We start from the raw sequence: 8,411 nt of genomic DNA, 5'->3' as shown, positions 1-8,411 counted from the left end.
CGCAACCTTCGCAAGAACCATCGACAAGAAACCGTAAGTTTGACTCCAGCGATCGCTACCCGATAGACTCCTAGCCATCGACCTGTATCAGCCTTTGAATCCCGCGGGCCAGACTCAATTCGATAAGCCATTTGTTTCCCTGACCTGGTGGGCCATTCCCAAAGTTAAGTATTGGCCTGTAGTGGTAGGTAGTGATATAGAGAGTAGGATTATTGTGTAAGTATTTATTGCTGTACATAATAAATGATCGTTGATTTAACATTTACTAAGCGGTGTGCTGTCTTATTAATCATAACTAGAGCTTGAACCACGTGGCGGTATCAGAAAGATACCTGGCGACTCGTGAGCAAAGGTGACAGAATTAGAGCTAATAAAACTAAGGCTAATAAGAGCAACACTCTCCATTACTAAAGTGAAAGTCACAGAATTGTGGTCACTATCTCCAAAATGCTCCCCCACTAACAAATCTATCACTTGCCCTGGTTCATTACCAAGTACTAAATCCAATATTGCCCCTCCTCTGGTCGGACAATCTACATACTGTGTTAGAAAAGCTTCCTAGACACTGCACAAACTCCACCCCATCCAAACTATTTGATCTAAAGAGTTTCCACTCAATATTTGGGAAGTTAAAGTCGCCCATGACTACTACCCTATGACTTCTGCACCTTTCCAAAATCTGTTTCCCAATCTGTTCCTCCACATCTCTGCTACTATTGGGGGGCCTATAGAAAACTCCTAACAAGGTGACTGCTCCTTTCCTATTTCTGACTTCAACCCATACTACCTCAGTAGGCTGATACTCCTCGAACTGCCTTTCTGCAGCTGTTATACTATCTCTAATTAACAATGCCACCCCCCCACCTCTTTTACCACCCTCCCTAATCTTATTGAAAGATCTATAACCAGGGACCTACAACAACCATTTATGCCCCTCTTCTATCCAGGTTTCCGTGATGGCCACCACATCGTAGTCCCAAGTACCGATCCATGCCTTAAGCTCACCCACCTAATTCCTGATGCTTCTTGCATTGAAGTATACACAATTCAACCCATCTCCGTGCCTGCAAGTACTCTCCTTTGTCAGTGTTCCCTTCCTCACTGCCTCATTACACGCTTTGGCGTCCTGAATATCAGCTACCTTAGTTGCTGGACTACAAATCCGGTTCCCATTCCCCTGCCAAATTAGTTTAAACCCTCCCGAAGAGTACTAGAAAACCTCCCTCCTAGGATATTGGTGCCCCTCTGGTTCAGATGCAACCCGTCCCGCTTGTACAGGTCCCACCTTCCCCAGAATGCGCTCCAATTATCCAAATACCTGAAGCCCTCCCTCCTACACCATTCCTGCAGCCACGTGTTCAACTGCACTCTCTCCCTATTCCTAGCCTCGCTATCACGTGGCACCGGCAACAAACCAGAGATGACAACTCTGTCTGTCCTGGCTTTTAAGTTCCAGCCAAACTTGTTTATTACCTCCACACCCCTTTTCCTACCTACGTCGTTGGTACCAATGTGCACCACGACCTCTGGCTGCTCCCCCTTAAGGATCCTGGACACGATCCGAGACATCCCTGGCCCTGGCACCCGGGAGGCAACATACCTTCCGGGAGTCTCGCTCGCGACCACAGAATCTCCTATCTATTCCCCGCACCATTGAATCTCCTATAACTATTGCTTTTAAATGTCCAGACATTGCATATTTTTTGAATAAACAAAAACATTGGGGACAATGGCTCCCACCATGGCGAAGGCCTGGTCAATCACAGCTGACTTGCCAACCCATTAGCACCTCTTTTCTCATGCTGGATAAATTGTTGTGAAGATTTATATCCCACCCAGGAGAATTAGAAGTCTGAGACGATACATTTTGGTGGGAAGAACAAAGAGAGACAATATGAAAGAAAGGGTAAAATTCTGAAGTGCTGCAGGAGTAGAGGCTCCTGGTGTGTATCTTCCTGGATCATTGAAGGTGACAGGACAGGTGGAGAGAGCAATTAATAATGCATTTCATATTCTCAGCTTTAATATAGGGGCATAGAGTACAAGAGCAAGGAGGTTATGTTGAACTTGTACAAGACCTAGTTAGACGTCAGCACAGTTCTGGGCTCCAGTCTATAAGGAAGATGGGAACACATTGAAGTGAGTGCAGAAGAGGCTTACAAGAATGGTTCCAGGGATAGGAAACGTCAGTTATGAGCATAGATTGGAGAGGTTGGGACAGGTGTCCTTGGAGAGGTGTTTGATAGAGATCATAAAATTCCTTCAGTGCAGAAGGAGGCCATTCGGCCCATCGAGTCTGCAGCGACCCTGTGAAAGAGCACTCCATCTACTCGCCCACCCTATCTCTGCAACCCCACATAACCATTGCACACAAAGGGGCAATTTATCATGGCCAATCCACCTAACCTGCACATCTTTGGACTGTGGGAGGAAACCGGAGCACCCGGAGGAAACCCACGCAGACACGGGGAGAACGTGCAGACTCCACATAGACAGTCACCTGAGGCCGGAATTGAACCCGGGTCGCTGGCGCTGTGAGACAGATGGGATATATAAGTAGGGACGTTATAATGCAGCTGTATAGGGCCTTGGTCAGACCACATCTGGAAAACCTTGTTACGTTTTGGTCTCTTTATTTGAAAAAAATATATATAATTGTGTTAAAAGCAGAATGGCAAAGGTTCACTCAACTCATTCTTGGGTGAAAGGCCAAACTTGTGATGAAAGGCTGGACAGGTTGGGCCTGGATTTAGAAAGGGGGATCCCAGGGATACATTTTAAGAATATCGCCTGCTGTTTAAGATAGCGATGAGGACTCTTTTTCTTGCAAAGGGTCATGCCCCAGGAAAACAGTGCGTCATTTAATTTGATTCAAGGCAAAGTTAGACAAATTTTGGTGGACAGTGGAGTCACGGGTTATGGGGGTCAGATGACAAAGTGGAGCCATGGTCATGTTGAATGGGGAAGCAGGCTTGAAGGGCTAAGGGCCTGCTCACGCTTCCAAGTCCTGTGTCTATTTCAACCTACCATTGAAGCTGAATTTTTAGTCTTTCCTAAGATTTGTCAATTCAGTCACTGCTGTGACTACAGCTGGAAACAGCCATGTCGTCAAAGTCACGTCGCCACAAGATATCCGCTATCATCCAGGCCTGGCAATCTGACTCCCATCTCACTCTACCATACCCATCCAGTGCTTTCAATTTACCCACTTGTCTATAACTTGGATATGTCATGCACTATTATTTCACATGCTTTGTCTCCAAGTGGTCAGTTTGCTTTTCCCATTGCCGATCCCTTCATAATCTGCCTTTCTAAATTTGAAACAATTTTCTGGTAATTCTGAGCTGCGTTTTGTTGGAGTCTTTGTACACCTCTTTCCTCCTCTCCACCCTGAAAAGCTTCCAAGAGGGAAAACACTCCTTCTAACCCTCCAGGATGTTTACGGCCCTGATTCTGGCTTCTGGAACATCTTTGATTTTGAATGCCCCACCACTGGCTAATATGTCTTCATCAAATTGAGCCCTAAACTCTGGAATTTCTTTTCTAAACCTCTCTCTACTCTAAGACGTCCCTTAAAAGTTATCCCTTTGAAGGGGCGGCACGTGATGCAGTGGGTAGCACTGGGACTACGGCGCTGGGGTTCGAATCCCGGCCCTGGGTCACTGTCCGTGTGCAGTTTGCACATTCTCCCCGTGTCTGCGTGGGTCTCACCTCCACAACCCAAAGATGTGCAGGGTCAGTGGATTGGCCACACTAAATTGCCCCTTAATTGGAAAAAAATAATTGAGGACTCTACATTTTTTTTTTGTTAGCCCTTTGACAAAGACATCAGCCATCAATGCTAACATTTCCTTATGTAGCTTGATATCGGGCAGCACGGTGTCGCAGTGGGTTAGCCCTGTTGCCTCACGGTGCCAAGGTCCCAGGTTCGATCCCGGCTCTGGGTCACTGTCCGTGTGGAGTTTGCACATTCTCCCCGTGTCTGCGTGGGTTTTGCCCCCACAACCCAAGGATGTGCAGGGTCGGTGGATTGGCCACGCTAAATTGCCCCTTAATTGGAAAAAATGAATTGGGTACTTTAAATTTAAAAAAAAAAAAATGTTTTAATGTAGCTTGATATCAGCATTTGTTTCCTAAGGCTTATGCCAGACATTTTGGGATGTTTTACTCTACTAAAAGTAGTGTGTATATGTGTAAGCTGTCGTTGCTCGAGATAGCCTAGGTGTTGTATAGAAAGCTGAAAGATTATGGAGCACAGGGTGACCGAGATGGGAACTGTGAGTAATTTAATGAGTGTGATTTACAGTTAAAAGATCAAATGACAGGAAGGAGCAAAGTGACTTTGCCCAGCAAACTATTTAGGTTTTCAATTATTTTACTCATTCGGCAAGAAGTGCTTCTGACAAATGTCACTCAGATATTATTCGAACACTGGAAAAACAACGCTGTGGCTTAATTCGTCTTTTGGATGACACATTAAACCAAAGCTGTTCTCGCCCCTCGATTAGCATCACTAAGAAAGCGTTTGGAATCATTCATTTCATTCCTGTTGTGGCTGCTGGTTCTGCTTAAATCGGTGCCATATTTGTTACGACTGTGATGATACTTCAAAAGCACTTGATTATTTGTAAAGCACGTCGTCATTTCCTGGGAATGTAAAAGCTGCTATATAAATGCAATTCTTTATTTCCTCCCTTTCTGTATTTTCAGGATCTTGGTGGTGGCTTTAGTCATCAAGGGAAGAAAACAACTTGCCTTTCTAAATTTGAATCAATGAATTTGATATAATGCCTTTCCCAGCTTCTAAGATACCGCAAAACGTTTCACAGCCAATAAAGTACTTTAGAAATGTGGTCAGCTCAGTAATTATTAACGTGGCAACCAGTTTTCACACAGCGAACTCAGTAATGACAATTCATTTTGGTTGAGACAAAGCTTGGGCCCCAGAAAACTCCCTTACCCTTCACAGAAACTGTTTTACAACTTTGTCTTTTGCTTGGACCATCAGTGTGTTAGGCCCCTGCAGGGGCACATTCACTGCCCAGGAAATTCAAATTCCCCAGTTAGAATTTTAGAACAACCCAATTTACCTGTGTCTAACCTGGCTTTCAAATATTGACAAAATCTGTCCTCTTGATTACAAGACCTGGTTTAAGAATTCTCACCACGAGTTGCTCAGAATCTGTCCTCATCACATTCAGCAATGTACATCACCGGTTAGTGCTGATCTGGGGTCATATCTTTCCAGTTTTGCTTCCAGAAATGGGAACAGAAGGCTGTGAGCTCCTTGAGTCAACAACTCCATTTACCCACCTTTGCACTCCATCCCTTGATAACTGTACCAATGTTCCCACTAAGCTGCCTGAGTGTGCAGCCATGCAGCTGCCTAGAATGTTGTGGACAGGATTCCGTCAGGGAATTTCACTCTCCTCTGTGTGAGGGAATGAACAATGTTCTCCCTGTGTCTGTGTGGGTTTCCGCCGGGTGGTCGAGTTTCCTCCCAGTCCAAAGCTGTGCAGGTTAGGGGGTTATGGAGTGGGGAAGCTGGCCTTGGGTAGGGTGCTCATTCAGAGGGTCAGTGCAAATTCAATGGGCCAAATGGCTTCCTTCTGCACTGTAAGAATTCTATGGCTCATCTGAATTCCAGATTGGCACACATTAGAGCAACTACCTCAGATGTGGGGCAGAGAAAATCTCGTGGGACTGTGTGCTGAAAATACTGGCCTTGCGACTTCCGGGTGCGGCGATGACCAGCTAAGTCGCACGTTTCGGCAGCTCCCGGTGGAACGGACTTTTGGGCTCTTGATAGGAGCCCCAACGGCAATTTTAACGGCTAAAAACACCGTGCGGTAAACCAGAAGGGAATTCCCCCTGGACACGGATGGAAAAAGGAGAGGAAAGTGGCCGGATTGCAGTGGATCCTTTGGAACAGCGGCAAGGAAGGCAAGCAAAAACCAAGATGGCGTCGGAAGGTGGCAGTTTCACATGGGGCCCTGAACAACAAGAGTTCTTGAAATGCTGCGTGGAAGAGATAAAAAAGGAAATGAAGAAAGAGCTGTTGGCCCCGATACTACAGGCGATTGAAGGGCTGAAGGAGGAACAAAAGACCCAGGAGCGGGAGCTTCGGGTCGTGAAGGCGAAGGCAGCCGAGAATGAGGACGATATACAGGGCCTGGTGGTGAAGACGGAGATACAGGAGGCACATCAGAAACGATGTGTGGAGAGGTTGGAGGCACTGGAAAACAACGCAAGGAGGAACAACCTGAGGATTCTTGGTCTTCCTGAGGGTGTGGAGGGTGCGGACGTCGGGGTATATGTGAGCACGATGCTGCACTCGTTAATGGGAGCGGAGGCCCCGGCGGGTCCGTTGGAGGTGGAGGGAGCATACCGAGTTATGGCGCGAGGACCGAGAGCAGGAGAAACTCCCAGAGCCATAGTGGTGAGATTCCTCCGTTTTAAGGATAGAGAAATGGTCCTTAGATGGGCGAAGAAAACTCGGAGCAGTAAATGGGAGAACGCGGTGATCCGCGTTTATCAAGACTGGAGTGCGGAGGTGGCGAGAAGGAGGGCGAGCTTTAATCGGGCCAAGGCGGTGCTTCATAAAAGGAAGATAAAATTTGGAATGCTGCAACCGGCAAGACTGTGGGTCACATATCAAGGAAGGCACCACTACTTTGAGACGGCGGATGAAGCGTGGACTTTTATTGTAGAAGAAAAACTGGAATGAGTGGATTATTAAAAAGAACGTTTGGACAAAGTGGTGGGGCGAATGTGGGGGGCGAAGAGGGGTTTTATGTTCTAATCCTGCGGTGTGGTAACTTTTCTCTCTCCCACAGGGGGTGATGGGGGGAGGTGGGGAGGGAGAGGAGATGGGGCGTTGGCCATGGGGGGCGGGGCCAAGGGAGAAGCGCGGGCTTGGCTCCCGCGCTATGATAATTATGGCGGGAATAGAGAAGCAGGAAGGAGGGGGCGTCGCACGGTGCGAGCCGTGGTCACGGGGGGAAGCCGAGGTCAGCCAGAGTTTGCTGACTTCTGGGAGCAACATGGGGGGAGTAATTACGCTAGCGTGGGGGTGGGAGGGGGGAATTACTGGGTTGCTGCTGCTGGGGAAAGGGGGGAGCGGGTACGGGAGAGGACGGGCGGGGGGGCACCGCCTGGGGGAGATACAGCTGCGTGGGAACTGGGTGAGAAGCTGGTAAAAGATGATGGCTAATCGGCAAGGGGGGGGGGTGGGAAGCCCCCCAACTCGGCTGATCACGTGGAACGTGAGAGGGCTCAACGGGCCGATAAAGAGGGCACGGGTACTCGCACACCTTAAGAAACTTAAAGCAGATGTGGTTATGTTACAGGAAACGCACCTGAAACTGATAGACCAGGTTAGGCTGCGCAAAGGATGGGTGGGGCAGGTGTTCCATTCGGGGCTAGATGCGAAAAACAGGGGGGTGGCTATATTAGTGGGGAAGCGGGTAATGTTCGAGGCAAAGACTATAGTGGCGGATAACGGGGGCAGATACATGATGGTGAGTGGCAAACTACAGGGAGAGACGGTGGTTTTGGTAAACGTGTATGCCCCGAACTGGGATGATGCCAATTTTATGAGGCGGATGCTAGGACGCATTCCGGACCTAGAGACGGGAAAGCTGATAATGGGGGGAGACTTTAACACGGTGTTGGAACCAGGGCTGGATAGGTCGAAGTCCAGGACTGGAAGGAGGCCGGCAGCAGCCAAGGTGCTTAAAGATTTTATGGAGCAGATGGGAGGTGTGGACCCGTGGAGATTCAGTAGACCTAGGAATAAGGAGTTCTCGTTTTTCTCCTATGTCCATAAAGTCTATTCGCGCATAGACTTTTTTGTGCTGGGTAGGGCATTAATCCCGAAGGTGAAGGGAACGGAGTATACGGCTATAGCCATTTCGGATCACGCCCCACACTGGGTGGACTTGGAGATAGGGGAGGAAATAGGAGGGCGCCCACCCTGGAGAATGGACATGGGACTAATGGCGGATGAGGGGGTGTGTCTAAGGGTGAGGGGATGTATTGAAAAGTACTTGGAACTCAATGACAATGGGGAGGTCCAGGTGGGAGTGGTCTGGGAGGCGTTGAAGGCGGTGGTTAGGGGGGAGCTGATATCAATAAGGGCACACAAAGGGAAGCAGGAGAGTAAGGAACGGGAGCGGTTGCTGCAAGAACTTTTGAGGGTGGACAGACAATATGCGGAAGCACCGGAGGAGGGATTGTACAGGGAAAGGCAAAGGCTGCATGTGGAATTTGACTTGCTGACTACAGGCACTGCAGAGGCACAATGGAGGAAGGCACAGGGTGTACAGTATGAATATGGGGAGAAGGCGAGCAGGTTGCTGGCACACCAATTGAGGAAAAGGGGAGCAGCGAGGGAAATAGGGGGAGTGAGG

Source organism: Scyliorhinus torazame, chromosome 20 (genome assembly GCF_047496885.1).
Source record: "Scyliorhinus torazame isolate Kashiwa2021f chromosome 20, sScyTor2.1, whole genome shotgun sequence".
NCBI classification, from domain to species: Eukaryota; Metazoa; Chordata; class Chondrichthyes; order Carcharhiniformes; family Scyliorhinidae; genus Scyliorhinus; species Scyliorhinus torazame.
Note: the sequence above shows the minus strand (reverse complement) of the source record.